We start from the raw sequence: 17,165 nt of genomic DNA on the forward strand, positions 1-17,165 counted from the left end.
GAATGCATAAGACACTGTATTTACGATAGCATAGCTTCTCCCTTTGTTCCTCAGTCTTCCCGCTCTTTCACTCAAACCTAACCCCCTTTCCTTTGTGTAACCAGCTGTCATGTTGGCTCCGTCCACCAGGGACGTTTTCTGTATGACATAATATCCATTCTGTGTTTATGTAATTCTGTGTAATTATTTAAGTTATTTAAGTTAAGAACAAATTCTTATTTTCAATGATGGCCTAGGAACAGTGGGTTAACTGCCTAATCATGAGAAGACACTGGAAGTTAGAACTGTATGTGATGTATGACTTACATGGTAGAATTTGTGGAGTACAGGATATTATGCCTTGAGAAGCTTGCTGCATTTAAAACGGATTAAATTATTGTTAAGGAATTAACAACAGGGAGGAGTGTAATGGGACATTGTAATTGTATGTGTCCACATAATTGAGAATGTGACTAACCTTGTGAAATTGTGTGAAACTGTCCTATTATCTCCTATTCTTGGGAGTATCATCCTGTGTTGCAAACCAGCCTGCACCTGCGTCCAATGTTTGGTAACAGAATGACGGCACAAACAGCACAAACCACTTTATTCAGTTTAAATTACACCTTCTGAAGGCTCAGATGGCCACTATAATAAATATGTCTCTAGTCACTTTAGATTATGCCACTTTAATAATGTTTACATATCTTACATTACTCATCTCATGTATATACTGTATCTTATACCATCTATTGCATCTTGCCTATGCCGCTCGGCCACCATTCCATATATTTATATGTACATATTCTTATTCCATCCCTTTAGATTTGTGTGTATTAGGTAGCTGCTGTGGAATTGTTAGATATTACTGCACTATCTGAACTAGAATCACAAGCATTTCTCTACACTCGCATTAACATTAAGTCAGACTTAAGGGTAGCCTAGTGGTTAGAGCGTTGGACTAGTAGCCGGAAGGTTGCAAGTTCAAACCCCCGAGCTGACAAGGTACAAATGTCGTTCTGCCCCTGAACAGTCAGTTAACCCACTGTTCCTAGGCCGTCATTGAAAATAAGAATTTGTTCTTAACTGACTTGCCTGGTTAAATAAAGGTCAAATTTTAAAAAATCTGCTAACCATATGTATGTGACCAATAACATTTGATTTGCGGTAGTTCTGTCTGGTAGTGTAATTCTGACATACGTGATTCTGATTATCATTCAAACAGGTAGTCTTACAATAAGGAGTGTTATTCTACTGATGTGTCTTGTGAGCTTCTGTATACTGCCTGATTTAAAAGGATACAACACATCTATCAAAATGGTACATCACCTGAACATCAGCTCTGATACAGCCGATTTCTTTCTCTCACCGTACAGTAGGTGGACCACAAAACAAGTGGAGTGGAAGAACCTGTCAATGTTGGGGTGAGTGTCTGTGATTTGCTTCGAATACATATGTGCTCTTAATATTTCTCTGCCTGTGCTACGTTGACAGAATACAACGTAATAATGACAATATCCATGATGTTTCGAGCATGTTTCCTTCTAAATTACAGGACTGTTTTGCTAGCACAGACTGGAATATGTTCCGGGATTCTTCCGATGGCATTGAGTACACCCCATCAGTCACTGGCTTCATCAATAAGTGCATCGAGGATGTCATCCCCACAGTGACTGTGCGTACATACCCCAACCAGAAGCCATGGATTACAGGCAACATTCGCACTGACCTAAAGGGTAGAGCTGCTGCTTTCAAGGAGCGGGACTCTAACCCGGAAGCTTATAAGAAATCCTGCTAAGACGAACCATCAAACAGGCAAAGGGCAAATACAGGACTAAGATTTTAATTGCACTATTCCGGCTCTGACGCTCGTTGGATATGGCAGGGCCTGAAAACTATTACAGAATACAAAGGGAGGCACAGCCAAGAACTGCCCAGTGACACGAGCCTACCAGACAAATCTAAATCAAATCAAATCAAATCAAATTTATTTATATAGCCCTTCGTACATCAGCTGATATCTCAAAGTGCTGTACAGAAACCCAGCCTAAAACCCCAAACAGCAAGCAATGCAGGTGTAGAAGCACGGTGGCTAGGAAAAACTCCCTAGAAAGGCCAATACCTAGGAAGAAACCTAGAGAGGAACCAGGCTATGTGGGGTGGCCAGTCCTCTTCTGGCTGTGCCGGGTGGAGATTATAACAGAACATGGTCAAGATGTTCAATGTTCATAAATGACCAGCATGGTCGAATAATAATAAGGCAGAACAGTTGAAACTAGAGCAGCAGCACAGTCAGGTGGAAGTTGAAACTGGAGCAGCAGCATGGCCAGGTAGACTGGGGACAGCAAGGAGTCATCATGTCAGGTAGTCCTGGGGCATGGTCCTAGGGCTCAGGTCCTCCGAGAGAGAGAAAGAAAGAGAGAAGGAGAGAATTAGAGAACGCACACTTAGATTCACACAGGACACCGAATAGGACAGGAGAAGTACTCCAGATATAACAAACTGACCCCAGCCCCCCGACACATAAACTACTGCAGCATAAATACTGGAGGCTGAGACAGGAGGGGTCAGGAGACACTGTGGCCCCATCCGAGGACACCCCCGGACAGGGGTCCTCAATTCTATGCTCGCTTCGAAACAAGCAACCCCCCCTTTCTATAGGATTGAGGTCAGGGCTTTGTGAAGGACACTCCAATACCTTAACTTTGTTGTCCTTAAGCCATTTTGCCACAACTTCGGCAACATTGTCCATTTGGAAGACCCATTTGCGACCAAACTTTAACTTCCTGACTGATGTCTTGAGATGTTGCTTCAATATATCCACATCATTTTCAACCCTCATGATGCCATCTATTTTGTGAAGTGCACCAGTCCCTCCTGCAGCAAAGCACCCCCACAACATAATGCTGCCACCTGTGCTTCACGGTTGGGATGGTGTTCTTCAGCTTGCAAGCCTCCCCCTTTTTCCTCCAAACATATGGCCAAACAGTTCTATTTTTGTTTCACCAGACCAGAGGACATTTATCTAAAAACTATGACCTTTGTCCCCATGTTCAGTTGCAAATCGTGATTTGACTTTTTTATGGCGGTTTTGGAGCAGCGGCTTCTTCCTTGCTGAGCGGCCTTTCAGGTTATGTCGATGTAGGACTCGTTTTACTGTGAATATAGATACTTTTGTACCAGTTTCCTCAAGCATCTTCACAAGGTCCTTTGCTGTTGTTCTGGGATTGATTTGACACTTTTCGCACCAAAGTACGTTCATCTCTAGAAGACAGAATGCGTCTCCTTCCTGACCAGTATGACTGCTGCGTGGTCCCATGGTGTTTCTACTTGTGTACTATTGTTTGTACAGATCAACATGGTACCTTCAGGCGTTTGGAAATTGCTCCCAAGGATGAACCATACTTGGGGAGGTCTACAATTTTTTTCTGAGGTCTTGGTGGATTTCTTTTGATTTTCCCATGATGTCAAGTAAAGACTCACTGAGTTTGAAGGTTGGCCTTGAAATACATCCACAGGTACACCTCCAATTGACTCATATTATGTCAATCAGCCTATCAGAAGCTTCTAAAGCCATGACATAATTTTCTGGAATTTTCCAAGCTGTTTAAAGGTACAGTCAACTTATTGTATGTAAACTTCCAACCCACTGGAATTGTGATACAGTGAAATAATCTGTCTGTAAACAATTGTTGGAAAAATTGCTTTTCATGCACAAAGTAGATCTCCTAACTGACTTGCCAAAACTATAGTTTGTTAACAAGACATTTGTGGAGTGGTTGAAAAACAAGTTTTAATGACTCCAACCTAAGTGTATGTAAACTTCTGACTTCAACGGTATATACGTAGCCTCGCTACTGTTATTTTCACAGTCATTTTTTTCTTTACTTATCTATTGTTTACCTAATACCTATTTTTTTACTCTTAAATAGCACTGTTGGTTAGGGGCTTGTAAATCAAATCAAATTTTATTTGTCACATACACATGGTTAGCAGATGTTAATGCGAGTGTAGCGAAATGCTTGTGCTTCTAGTTCCGACAATGCAGTAATAACCAACGAGTAATCTAGCTAACAATTCCAAAACTACTACCGTATACACACAAGTGTAAAGGGATAAAGAATATGTACATAAAGATATATGAATGAGTGATGGTACAGAGCGGCATAGGCAAGATGCAGTAGATGGTATCGAGTACAGTATATACATATGAGATGAGCCCTCTCCTGTACTCCCTGTTCACCCACGACTGCGTGGCCACGCACGCCTCCAACTCAATCATCAAGTTTGCGGACGACACAACAGTGGTAGGCTTGATTACCAACAACGACGAGACGGCCTACAGGGAGGAGGTGAGGGCCCTCGGAGTGTGGTGTCAGGAAAATAACCTCACACTCAACGTCAACAAAACTAAGGAGATGATTGTGGACTTCAGGAAACAGCAGAGGGAACACCCCCCCCATCCACATCGATGGAACAGTAGTGGAGAGGGTAGCAAGTTTTAAGTTCCTCGGCATACACATCACAGACAAACTGAATTGGTCCACTCACACAGACAGCATCGTGAAGAAGGCGCAGCAGCGCCTCTTCAACCTCAGGAGGCTGAAGAAATTCGGCTTGTCACCAAAAGCACTCACAAACTTCTACAGATGCACAATCGAGAGCATCCTGGCGGGCTGTATCACCGCCTGGTATGGCAACTGCACCGCCCTCAACCGTAAGGCTCTCAAGAGGGTAGTGAGGTCTGCACAACGCATCACCGGGGGCAAACTACCTGCCCTCCAGGACACCTACACCACCCGATGCTACAGGAAGGCCATAAAGATCATCAAGGACATCAACCACCCGAGCCACTGCCTGTTCACCCCGCTGTCATCCAGAAGGCGAGGTCAGTACAGGTGCATCATAGCTGGGACCGAGAGACTGAAAAACAGCTTCTATCTCAAGGCCATCAGACTGTTAAACAGCCACCACTAACATTGAGTGGCTACTGCCAACACACTGTCAATGCCACTGACTCTACTCCAGCCACTTTAATCATGGGAATTGACGGGAAATGATGTAAATATATCACTAGCCACTTTAAACAATGCTACCTTATATAATGTTACTTACCCTACATTATTCATCTCATATGCATACGTAGATACTGTACTCTATATCATCGACTGCATCCTTATGTAATACATGTATCACTAGCCACTTTAACTATGCCACTTGGTTTACATACTCATCTCATATGTATATACTGTACTCGATATCATCTACTGTATCTTGCCTATGCTGCTCTGTACCATCACTCATTCATATATCCTTATGTACATATTCTTTATCCCCTTACACTCTGTATAAGACAGTAGTTTTTTTTGGGAATTGTTAGTTAGATTACTTGTTCGTTATTACTGCATTGTCGGAACTAGAAGCACAAGCATTTCGCTACACTCGCAATAACATCTGCTAACCATGTGTATGTGACAAATAAATTTGATTTGATTTGAGATGAGTATGTAAACAAAGTGGCATAGTTTAAAGTGGCTAGTGATACATGTATTACATAAAGATGCAGTAGATGATATAGAGTACAGTATATACGTATACACATGAGATAAATAATGTAGGGTGTGTAAACATTATATTAAGTAGCATTGTTTAAAGTGGTTAGTGATATATTTTACATCAATTCCCATTATTAAAGTGGCTGGAGTTGAGTCAGTGTGTTGGCAGCAGCCACTCAATGTTAGTGGTGGCTGTTTTAACAGTCTGATGGCCTTGAGATAGAAGCTGTGTCCCAGCTTTGATGCACCTGTACTGACCTCGCCTTCTGGATGATAGTGGGGTGAACAGGCAATGGCTCGGGTGCTTGTTGTCCTTGATGACATCGGGTGGTGTAGGTGTCCTGGAGGGCAGGTAGTTTGCCCCCGGTGATGCGTTGTGCAGACCTCACTACCCTCTGGAGAGCCTTACGGTTGTGGGCGGAGCAGTTGCCGTACCAGGCAGTGATACAGCCCGACAGGATGCTCTCGATTGTGCATCTGTAGAAGTTTGTGAGTGCTTTTGGTGGCAAGCCGAATTTCTTCAGCCTCCTGAGGTTGAAGAGGCGCTGCTGCGCCTTCTTCACGATGCTGTCTGTGGGTGGACCAATCAACGACATCTTCAACGCACGTTCTAATGAACTCGCTCACCGAATCAGCGTATTCATCAATGTTGTTGTTTGACGCAATACAAAACATATCCCAGTCCACGTGATGGAAGCAGTCTTGGAGCTTGGAATTAGATTGGTCGGACCAGCGTTGAACAGACCCCAGCGTGGGAGCTTCTTGTTTTAGTTTCTGTCTGTAGGCAGGGAGCAATAAAATGGAGTCGTGTTCAGCTTTTCCGAAAGGAGTGCGGGGGAGGGCCTTATATGCATCGCGGAAGTTAGAATAGCAATGATCCAAGGTTTTACCAGCCCTGGTTGCGCAATCGATATGCTGATACAATTTAGGGAGTCTTGTTTTCAGATTAGCCTTGTTAAAATCCCCAGCTACAATGAGTCTGCAAAGAGTCAAATAAAGTTTGTTCAGAGCCATTGATGTGTCTGCTTGGGGGGGAATATATACGGCTGTGATTATAATCGAAGAGAATTCCCTTGGTAGATAATGCGGTCGACATTTGATTGTGAGGAATTCTAAATCAGGTGAACAGAAGGACTTGGGTTCCTGTATGTTGTTGTGACCACACCACGTCTCGTTAACCATAAAGCATACGCCCCCGCCCCTCTTCTTACCAGAAAGATGTTTGTTTCTGTCGGCGCGATGCGTGGAGAAACCAGCTGGCTGCACCGACTCCGATAGCGTCTCTCGAGTGAGCCATGTTTCCGTGAAGAAAAGAACATTACAGTCCCTGATGTCCCTCTGGAATGATGGAATGCTACCCTTGCTCGGATTTCATCAACCTTGTTGTCAAGAGACTGGACATTGGCGAGTAGTATTCTAGGGAGTGGCGCACGATGTGCCCGTCTCCAGAGCCTGACCAGAAGACCGCTTCGTTTGCCTCTTTTACGACGTCGTTTTGGGTCGCAGGCTGGGATCCATTCCGTTGTCCTGGGTGGAAGGCAGAACACAGGATCAGCTCCGGGAAAGTCATATTCTTGGTCGTACTGATGGTGAGTTGACGCTGCTCTTATATTCAATAGTTCTTCTCGACTGTATGTAATGAAACCTAAGATGACCTGGGGTACCAATGTAAGAAATAACACGTAAAAAAACAAAAAACTGCAGAGTTTCCTAGGAACGCGAAGCCATCTCTGTCAGCACCGGAAATATAACATGATTAGATGTTCTATGTCCACGACAACATGTAAGTAAGCATTTCACTGTACACCTGTTGTATTTGGCGCATGTGACAAATAAACTTTGATTTGATTTATGGCCTTTGTGGTGGTAAATAGACGGCTACGAATAATATAGATGAGATCTCTCTTGGTAGATAATGTGGTCTACAGCTTATCTAAGGTACTCTACCTTAGGCCAGCCATACCTCGAGACTTCTTTAATATTAGACATGCACCAGCTGTTATTGACAAATAGAGACACACCCCTGCTCCTCGTCTTACCAGAAGTAGCTTCTCTGTCCTGCCGATGCAGGGAAAATCCTGCCAGCTCTATATTATCCGTGTCGTTGTTCAGCCACCACTCGGTGAAACATAAGATATTACAGTTTTTAATGTCCTGTCGGTAGTATAATCTTGATCGTAGGTCATACATTTTATTTTCCAATGATTGCATGTTGGCCAATAGAAAGGTTAGCAGTGGGGGTTTACTCACTAGCCTACGAATTCTCAGTTGGCAGCCAGACCTCGCTCCCTTTGTCTTTTCTTCACACAAATGACAGGGATTTGGTCCCGTTCCCGAGAAAGCAGTATATCCTTCACGTCACTCTAGTTAAAGGGGAATTCTTTTTCCACTTCGAGGTGAGTAATCGCTGTTCTGATGCCTAGAAGTTATTTTCGGTCATAAGAGAGCAACATTATGTACAAAATAAGTTACAAACAATGCAAAAAAAGAACAAAATAGCACAGTTGGTTAGGAGCCTGTAAAACGTCAGCCATCATCAGTGTTAACCCATTAGGCGTCAACCCATATGACCTGAACCCATCCAGTCTTAACCCATTAGGCGTCAATCCATACAGCCCGAACCCATCCAGTCTTAACCCATTAGGTGTCAACCCATATGACCTGAACCCATCCAGTCTTAACCCATTAGGCGTCAATCCATACAGCCTGAACCCATCCAGTCTTAAACCCATTAGGCGTCAACCCATACAGCCTGAACCCATCCAGTCTTAACCCATTAGGCGTCAACCCATACGGCCTGAACCCATCCAGTCTTAACCCATTAGGCGTCAACCCATACAACCTGAACCCATCCAGTCTTAACCCATTAGGCGTCAACCCATACGGCCTGAACCCATTAATGTCTTAACCCATTAGGCGTCAACCCATACGGCCTGAACCCATTAATATCTTAACCCATTAGGCATCAACCCATACGGCCTGAACCCATCCAGTCTTAACTCATTAGGCGTCAACCCATACGGCCTGAACCCATTAATGTCTTAACCTATTAGGCGTCAACACATACGGCCTGAACCCATCCAGTCTTAACCCATTAGGCGTCAACCCATACGGCCTGAACCCATCCAGTCTTAACCCATTAGGCGTCAACCCATACGGCCTGAACCCATCCAGTCTTAACCCATTAGGCACTAACCCATATGGCTTGAATCCATACACCATTAACCCATACAACTTGAACCCCAATAGCTATAACCCCTATGGTTATAGCCCTTTTAGCCATCTTCACAACACTATGGGAGCCCCTGTGTACACACACTATCCTTACCTCAGTGGCACCAATATGCCTCCCTTTGTCATTAACCTTGGATCTGTTAAGAGAGAGAATTTGTGTAGTATCGCTGAAGAAACACACGGTCCCAAGGGATTAGTGTTCACTCTGTACTGCTGATTTTTTGTTCTTTCTTTTTGTTCTGTTGTAAGGCCCTCAAGGCAATAACCCTGAATCTCTGAGTTTTGTATTCTCCAAATATATAGAAGAAGAGTAATCAGTGAAATAAAATGTGTATGAAATTCAAAAATCTATCTGCCTCATTTCAGTGTATGATTTTGTTATGCTATACACTGTGCATCTGTGTTACTGTGTTTCATCGTGTGTAACAAGAACGTCTAGTCACTGAGCATCAATATTACACTGTTTGTTTACCTGAGGCTTATCAAAATACCACACTGTGAACCACCCTGGATTCAACAGTCAGGTTGGGAAAGAGTGAACTTGTTAGTCAATTTGTCTGACAAAATAAAATTGCTCAACCAACCATGATTCTTCATTAGATTAGTTCGATATTTTACCGTTCACCCTTTAAAGGCCCAACGCAGTCATGACATGATTTTCCTGTGTTTTATATACATTTCCACATGATGAGGTTGGAATAAAACTGTGAAATTGTAAAAATGATAAATTAAATGTTGGTCTAAGAGCTCCCACTGGGCACACACTGGTTGAATCGTTGTTTCAACATCATTTTTGTCAACCTATTGTGAAGTGGAATCTAGGTGGAAAACACATTTGGATTTGCAAAAAATCATCAACGAGTACTTGTTTCCATCTCATTTCCACCAGCATTGTAAACAGTGAAATTAGGGTAAAACTTCAATATAAATACAATGACGTAACCTGACTAACAGGTTGTTACATCAATCTAATTTCACCATAATGATCAGAACTACACTACTGTTCAAAAGTTTGGGATCACTTAGAAATGTCCTTGTTTTTTGAAAGAAAAGCACATTTTTTTTGTCCATTAAAATAACATCAAATTGATCAGAAATACAGTGTAGACATTGTTAATGTTTTAAATGACCAGCTGGAAACGAAAGATGTTTTAATGGAATATCTACATAGGCCTACAGTGGCCCATTATCAGCAACCATCACTCCTGTGTTCCAATAACACGTTGTGTTAGCTAATCCAAGTTTATCATTTTAAAAGGCTAATTGATCATTAGAAAACCTGTTTGCAATTATGTTAGCACTGGAGGCTTCATTAAATAGTACCTGCAAAACACGGAAAATGGACACAATTGCATTTTATTGATGGCAATTTGAATGCACAGAGATATCGTGACGAGATCCTTAGGACCATTGTTGTGCCATTCATCCACCACCAACACCTCATGTTTCAGCAGGATAATACATGGCCCATGTCGCAAGGATCTGTACACGACAGCGCGTTCCAGTTCCCACCAATATCCAGCAACTTCACACAGCCATTGAAGAAGAGTCGGACAACATTCCACAGGCCACAATCAACAGCCTGATTAACACTATGGGAAGGAGATGTGTCGCTGCATGAGGCAAATGGTGGTCACACCAGATACAGACTGGTTTTCTGATCCACACCCCTACCTTTTGTTTAAGGTATCTGTCACCAACAGATGCATATCTGTATTGCCAGTCATGTGAAATCCATAGACTAGGGACTAATGAATTGATTTCAATTGATTTATCTCCTAATCTCAACTGTAACTCGGTGAAATCTTTCAAATTGTTGCATGTTACATTTTATATTTTTGTTCAGTGTATAGTCAACTGTACCAAACATTAGGAACACCTGCTCTTTCCATGACATAGACTGACCAGCTGAATCCAGGTGAAAGCTATAATCCTTTATTAATGTCACCTGTTAAATCCACTTCAATCAGTGTAGATGAAGGGGAGGAGGCAGGTTAAATAAGGATTTTTAAGCCTTGAGAAAATTGAGACATGGAATGTGTATGTGTGCCATTCATATGGTGAATGGGCAAGTGTTGTTGTGGAAATTCTTACACAGGGACACTCGAAGTCAATCTTAAATGAATCATTGGATATCCTGTCTAGGACTGGGGTTCCGCTAGCAAATACAAATCAACAGAAATCTCATAAATCAAATTTCTCAAACATACAAGAATTAGGCACCATTTTAAAGATACAATTCTCGTTAATCCAGCCACAGTGTCTGATTTAAAAAATGCTTTACAGCGAAAGCTCCACAAACGATTATGTTAGGTCACCACCAACTCACAGAAAAACCCAGCCATTTTTCCAGCCAAAGAGGGGGTCACAAAAAGCACAAATAGAGATAAAATAAGTATAGAATCAATCTTTAGGATGTTTATATCATAAATGTTCAATAATGCTCCAACCGGAGAATTCCATTGTCTGTAGAAAAGCAATGGAACGAGAGATACCTCTCATGTGAAATGCGCGTGACTGAGAACGAGGCCGCTGACAGACCCCTTAGTCAAACAGCTCTCATCCGGCCCCCCTTCACAGAAGAAGCCTGAAACAACGTTCTATAGACGGTTGACATCGAGTGGAAGCCTTAGGAAGTGCAAAATAACCCATATCCCACTGTGAATTCGATAGGGGCTGAGTTCAAAAACGACAAACTTCCGATTTCCCACTTCCTGTTTGGATTTTTTCTCAGGTTTTTGCCTGCCATATGAGTTCTGTTATACTCACAGACATCATTCAAACAGTTTTAGACACGTCAGAGTGTTTTCTATCCAATACTAACAATAATATGCATATATTAGCATCTGGGACTGAGTAGGAGTTCATAGGAGTAGGCAGTCCACTCTGGGCACGCTATTCATCCAAAAGTGAAAATGCTGCCCCCTATCCCAAATAAGTTATTGTCAGCGCACTGGAGAGGTTCCAACCAACTCAATGCACCATAGTACACATGTCAATCAGGAGCTCTGCCTGGGCAGTCCCAGCAGTTGTCTTATATATGGCTATACACAGACAAGTTCTATTTGCATGATTTAGCATAATTCATTAATCATTACCGTTTTGTTTCATTCATGTGACAGACCAATACTGGTTCATAACATGTGACAGACCAATATCTCACAAGGCTTCTTTTCTCAAAGCTGAAACATTGAAACTGAGATATCTTTCGTTTGTTTTCAAAACAATGACTGGGCGTACTGCCAAATTGCAGCTACTGATAGTGAGGATTTGTACAGTCAGCCACTTGCATGAACACAGAAATTGGTTTATAGAATAGCACATGAATAGAACACAGAAAATAGTTATAAGAAAAGCACAAACATTAAAATTCCATTACAGTGCCTTTGAACGGGGTATGGTAGTAGGTGGCAGATGCACCGGTTTGAGTGTCAAGAACTGGGTTTTTCACGCTCAACAGTTTCCTGTGTGTATCAATAATGGTCTACCACCCAAAGGACATCCAGCCAATTGACACAACTGTGAGAAGCACTGGAGTCAACATGGTCCAGTATCCCTGTGGAGCGCTTTCGACACCTTGTAGAGTCTATGCCCTGACCAGTTGAGGCTGTTCGGAGGACAAAAGGGGTTGCAACGCAATATTAATAAGGTATATTGGGTGGATGTTGAACTCAATAGGGTATATTGGGTGGATGTTGAATTGTATATTTGATTAGACATGTTGTTTGACCTTGTTTCAATGTTGATAGTAAAATGGTATGTTTGAATATACGTTGTTGTTTCAATGTCGTTCCATCAACCTAAATGAAGAGGTATATTGAAATAAAATGTGAAGCCACAGTCCATTGATTCCTGCCTGAACAGTGACTCCTACTGGTATATGAGGTGTAATGCAATTCAGTGAAAACTAGTCTACCATCTTGCTCCCGGTTTCCCAAAAGCTTCTTACATCTAAGTTAACAACCTGGTAGTCAGGTTAAGTCATTCTATTTAAACCCTAATTTCAGTGTTTACAGAGCTGGTTTAAATTAGATGAAAACAGTACTGGTTGATGACTTTTAGCTAATCCAAATTTATTTTCCACATAAATAACAATAGGTAGACAAATGATGTTGAAACAATATTGATTCAACCAGTGTATGCCCAGTGGCTGTCAGCCTGTTTTGGTGGGATTGGCCCATTGGCCTTCATCATGCGCTAAATTAGTTAATATTTATAGCAACTATGACTGGACTTAATTGACCATTAGCCATTCAGTCATCAGTCTCAATATAGTTTTTTTAATGGTTGACATTATACTGACAAGGCATGTCTACGCTTGTAGAATCACAAAACATGTGCTTGTTCTAACAGGGAATTCCCCTTACAAAGGTGCGCACACTATACCTACCTCAGCGGCACCAACATGCCCCCTTTCGTCATCATTCAACAAGCTTGGGTCCGGGGAGAAACTCTCCTAAACGCTGATGATTGGTTCAGTGAAACACAGGGGTAGTGTCCCAGGAGATGTACAGTATACACTTTGTTGTGCTGATGTTTTATTTGTCTGTATCTCGTTTATTCTAACTGTTACTTGATACTCAGCTGTTTGTGTTGTGTTGTAAGATCACCACGGCAACACCACTGACTTTATATGTTCCGGATATAAAGGACTATGTAATCAGTGAAATAAAATAAGTATGGTATCGAAATATATCAGCCTCATTAAAATGAATGATTTTGTTATGCTATACATTTGTGTATGTGTGTCTGTATCATAATCTAAAACCACCAAGAATCAACGGCATTACCCTGTGGCCTAATATTGTGTTGATCTTAACGTCTTCAAGTACCTCAGTGTACACATCACTAAGGAATTAACATGTTCCACACACACCTGTACACAGCCATGTTATTTTTAATCATTATTGTTATTCACTGTGTATTTATTTCTTGTTTCATTATTTCTATTTTATATTTATCTTTAACTCTGCATTGTAGGATTTAATTTGATTTAACTAGGCAAGTCAGTTAAGAACAAATTCTTATTTGCAATGACGGCCTACACTGGCCAAACCCAGACAACGCTGGGCCAATTGTGCACCGCCCTATGGGACTACCAATCACGGCCGGTTGTGATACAGCCTGGAATCAAACCAGGGTGTCTGTAGTGACACCTCAAGCACTGAGATGCAGTGCCTTAGACCGCTGCACCACTCTGGAGCCCAAAGTAAGCATTTGACTCTTAGTCTACACCTGCTGTTTATGAAACATGTGACAAAGAAAATTTGATTTGATTTGAACATGCCAGTAGTTGTTTGTTCTGATTTCATTCTTGATTAGATGTACTCCAGATTTCAACCCACAGACCAAATAAAAACAAGGCAACAGTTAACATGGCGTCCCCCTCGATGCAGCAGCCCCCTTGGGCCAATAAGTGTAATTTTGTAAAGGCATGATTGCTATGGCAAGACGCATCATTCGGTCAAGTTTCCTCAAAATCGGTCTAGTGCTGTCTGAGATATTTGTGTGACTAAAGGCTCTGCATGGTCAGTCTGACGTCTACAATGCCCGTGCAGCATTTACGGTGATACGGCCTTTGCAGAAGTCAGGGCATTCATGCTTCTTGCGCTTTATGGAGCAGCGTAGAGCTGTTGAGCAGAGCGTTGAAGGACGTTGTCAAGGAAGTGAGTTAGCTTTTATATAGGACATCCTGCCCATACCTACAGTCAACCAATCATGCCAATGCGGAACTATATAGAGCCCTCGGCATTGTTACTAAATATGGGAGGTGCTCGGCGATGCAGTACGGAGCTCAGTTTGGCCTCTGCATTCCTCTGGATGCTCCGCAATTGTGTCACATCCTCCATAATTTGGCTTTAATGTAGGAACGAACAGATGGAGACAGATCCACAGTCCCCTCTCCGATTTCATCGTGGGGGACAACAAAACGGAGGAGAATATTGTGGTGTGCTTACTACATTACTATACTGAGTATCACATTGGATGCAACAGTCAGGCTGGGCAAGATTAAACTTGTTGGACAATCTTTCAAAATCGAATTGCTCAACCATCCATGATTCAAAATGACATGAGTGAGGTTTTAACTTGTAGTGAATTAAAAGATACAGGACAGCTACCTAACTTCCTCCTTGCAATACGATATACAATACAATATAAAAAGTATGATCATGTTGCCATTTTCAGGATTTGTTTTTCTTCCAGAAACTATGAGTGTACATATTTGACCATTAGTCATTCAGTCATTAGTCTCTATCAGCAACAGTTTCATTTAATTATAGTTGACAGGAAATTATAGTTGACAGGAAATGACAAGGCATGTCTACACGTCTATTCCATTATGTTGGCTAATCGTTGCTTAATCTTGTGTCTTAAATAATTATCTGCACTAGTTTGAGCTAGTTCAGAATCTGCAGACTGGAACCTGACTAAACCAATAGTTGAAACAAGGTTAAATGAAATCCCCCCGGCCATTAGTATTGTTTTAGCAAAGATTATTTCCTGCTAGTGACAGACATGCAGCAGCGTTTTCCTTTTTCAGTTTTTGTTTCAATACAATGGACCTCTTCAACATAGGGGGGGGGGGGGGTGTCTAGATGATTCACTGTTTTGTTTACACTGGAATTATTTAAGTTTTCCTCAGAGAGGAATATTTTCAGTGATGAAATGACAGACATGTGTTACACACAGTCAGAAAGCCTATCCTATCAGGCCCAGTAATCCTCCTGCAACATTCCTAGGATTAGATAACTGCCCAGCCCTTGGTTCATTTACTGGCACCCTCTATATTAGCACCAGCCCTGGATGTCTGTCTATGGTCTCCTCCACAGTAGGCTCAGACAGGACAGGAGCTGTAATCAGAGAGAAATCTTTGATTTCGTTTATTCTTTCCATCAGAAATCAAAAAAGAGATGGAGCTACTGAGGCCTGCACTTCTTATTGTCTTTATCTCAACAGCAATCGCAAAACCAGTAAGTGGATAAACATTTTATATATATTTTGCAGTATTATATATTAGTAGCAGTAATGGCTATCATTACAGTATTTTCAGGTGATGATGTGCTTTGTTCACTCCGCAGTTCAACAGGCCTGGACACCACAATGGTCCACAGTTCAACAGGCCTGGACACCATAATGGTCCACAGTTCAACAGGCCTGGACACCACAATGGTCCACAGTTCAACAGGCCTGGACACCACAATGTTCCACAGTTCAACAGGCCTGGACACCACAATGTTCCACAGTTCAACAGGCCTGGACACCACAATGTTCCACGAATCCACGAGTCCTCAGAATCTGATGAATCAAGAATGACACCAGGACCAACTGCTCCAACCACAGTGAACCCTCCCACTCCTGCCATGTCAACTATCCCACCAGTGACAGAAATGTCCACGAATGGGCCAATTGTCAGTGAAATGACACTGTCACCAGGGAACGTTACTGCACGTGTCACTGAGGACATTACAACTCCCACTCCAGCAACTCCCCCTTCACCAACTAGAGGAGACAACTAATAATGAGAGAATTCATGAGAATGCTTTATTATAATTATTCAAGAGTTTATAAATCATTGCTTTTTTTAGGTCATAATTTTTTGTATGGACTGTTTACAGTACCTGCATTATATGAAATATCTTTCTTGGCATTTTATTTTTGTTTTTTATGCAGCAGCATTTCTAGGCAATGTTATCGATAGCTTCATAATAACCCTATCAGAAGCCCTGTAATCTTTACTAGTTCAACATATGGTGGTAGTTACGGGTGTTTGGATGTCTGTGAACTAGGTGATCATAATCTGCTGGGTTTGATATAAACAATTGTGAATGTTTGATTGTTTCATTGATATTACTGTGTTATGCTCCAGTATGTCTCTCTACACACAGTATGTAGTGACTTGCTCTTTGGAGTTTTAGGCTGGTTATCTGTAAAGTACATTGAGACAACTGCTGATTTACAAAGGGCTTAATAACATACATTTGATTGATTGATTGATATTTGTTGTGAACTTGTGTACTCAATAAAGAGATAGAAAAATACTTAAATTGAGAAAAGATGTCTCTTAATTGATTATATTTTTGATTACTGTTATCAAGTTTTAGTTATGGGTATGATCAGTCATAATAGATTATTTGTGTATTAGTGTACTGTATGCTTGGAAAAGAGTATGAGTGTTCACTGAGATCGAGTGTGTCATTAACAGTGGGATTTTGACAGTGATTTCATCCATTCCTACAGCGCTATCTTGTGGTTATTTGCTGCACTACACCACCAAGGAATTATGGCACAGCTTGAGTTATGTGTGAACTCCAGCTTCCTCCTGACAGAGACAACACCTCATCAGACAATTAGGTAAGGAATGTTACGTTGAGAAAAACAACCTATGAACAACTTCAT

At 41.7% G+C, this 17,165-nt stretch overlaps 1 long non-coding RNA gene across 1 annotated transcript; it reads left to right on the forward strand.

Annotated features, from left to right (window-relative positions):
• Positions 1-14,521: 14,521 nt before the first annotated feature.
• On the forward strand, positions 14,522-16,822 carry LOC116374354 (uncharacterized). Its single transcript, XR_004210209.1, has 2 exons — positions 14,522-15,739; positions 15,848-16,822. It is a non-coding gene; the product is annotated as an uncharacterized LOC116374354 (long non-coding RNA).
• Positions 16,823-17,165: the final 343 nt, after the last annotated feature.

This window comes from Oncorhynchus kisutch, linkage group LG6 (assembly GCF_002021735.2).
Source record: "Oncorhynchus kisutch isolate 150728-3 linkage group LG6, Okis_V2, whole genome shotgun sequence".
Taxonomy (NCBI): domain Eukaryota; kingdom Metazoa; phylum Chordata; class Actinopteri; order Salmoniformes; family Salmonidae; genus Oncorhynchus; species Oncorhynchus kisutch.